Source organism: Tarenaya hassleriana, unplaced genomic scaffold (genome assembly GCF_000463585.1).
Source record: "Tarenaya hassleriana unplaced genomic scaffold, ASM46358v1 Cleome1, whole genome shotgun sequence".
NCBI lineage: Eukaryota > Viridiplantae > Streptophyta > Magnoliopsida > Brassicales > Cleomaceae > Tarenaya > Tarenaya hassleriana.
This window is the reverse complement of record NW_010960187.1, coordinates 11529267-11530947: the sequence shown is the minus strand read 5'-3', so window position 1 is coordinate 11530947 and position 1681 is coordinate 11529267.

Below are 1681 nucleotides of genomic sequence, written 5' to 3'. Positions count from 1 at the left end.
ATTTTTAATAAATTTGGGATTTTGTGAGTTAATCACACCAAATATAGGGTTTAATTGGTAAGTAAAAAAAATACAAAGTTTTTGGACGATTTATCCTAATTTAATCTTATAAATATATTTTTTAAATCGAATAAATAATATATATCATTTTTATCAAATTTATATTAATAAATATTATATAAAATAATAAACAAAATAATAACCCTGAACTAGTAAAGAAATAAAAGAAAAGGAAAAAAAAAAAAAGAGGGAGAGAGAGCGATCTCCGTTCTCCGGTCTACCCGATCCCGAGCTCTCCTGGAGAATCCGCCATTTTTGTTGGTCCTTTGAGCCTCTACTAACAGCCTCTCTGCCGTGATCTCCAACCAGGTACACTGATCTTGTCTCGATCCACTTTCTCCGCCGCTTTCCCATTTCCGAGCCGTCTAAATCGGGCTCGGGGATTTCGTTAGGCGCTTACTTGAACTTTGATTAGCTCACGAGACCCGTGTTCTTTGCTGGTTTGAGAATTCTATCGGATTGCTTCCGTTCCTAGTGAGCTCAGTTAGATCTGAATTTCGTGTGACAACAAATAAAATTGTGATGGGTAGCCGGTGTAATGAACTGCTGCATGCTTTAACATTTAGGGAATCTGTCATTTCTTGTACCAACAGGGAGCCCATTCATATGTTAACCATCCACGGAAACAATAAGGGCAATTTTTCTTGGATTATTAATACCTACCTTTGTAGATTATTTTTATATAGGGATAAATCCAAAAAAAAACCTTCTACTTAGAATTCATCATAAAAAACCATCAACTATTAATTTAATAAAAAAATCAATCATCTATTTACATTACTCGAACAATATTTTGTTTTAAATTTATTATAAAAATCTATAAAATTTGAATAAAAACATATATAAATTATATAATTCTAAAAATCACAAAGAAAACCTAATATTTATTTAAATTTATTATATCTTAATATTTAAAATTTATATAAATATTTATAAACATCAATATTTATATAAATCTTATGAAAAAAATTTAAATTTCAAATAGTTGAAGCCCACTACAGCATAATATATATCACATTAAAGACCCATATACTTAGAAACCCAGCCTAACTCATGTACTCTTCTAAGGTTAGTATTCTACACACAGTGCAACGTCAGCTTTTAAATATTTTGTGATCAGTTTTAGCCATTACACTTCGTTTTGTTAATTATGGAGGTGATGAGCTTGGCTGTACAAATTGGATATATTTTATTGGTTATAGATTTTTATATTTAAAATAGAATGTGTTCTGAGAATTTCAAATAGATGATGTTTTTTATTAAAATTATTATATATATCTTGTGAAAAAATTTTAAATTTCATATACACCCAGGAAACATAATATAAATACCCTCTAGATGGTTCCTTTGTTTAACAACAAAAAAAAAGTGAGAAATAACTATAAACCATCTGAAACCGTCACTTGGCCCTATTTTCTACCAAGTCATCTTATTATTATATTTTAATCAAATGTAAAAAAAAAAAACAAGTGGACAGATCAGTTCATTACCTTCCAACCATATAATCCTCAGCTCGCAAGATACAACGGACCTTGAGTTTGCTTATCAACAATCTTCAACACAGAGAATCAAGAAAGTTCTACATTATAGATGTGACACCCCCTCCCCTCGAAAGCAGGAA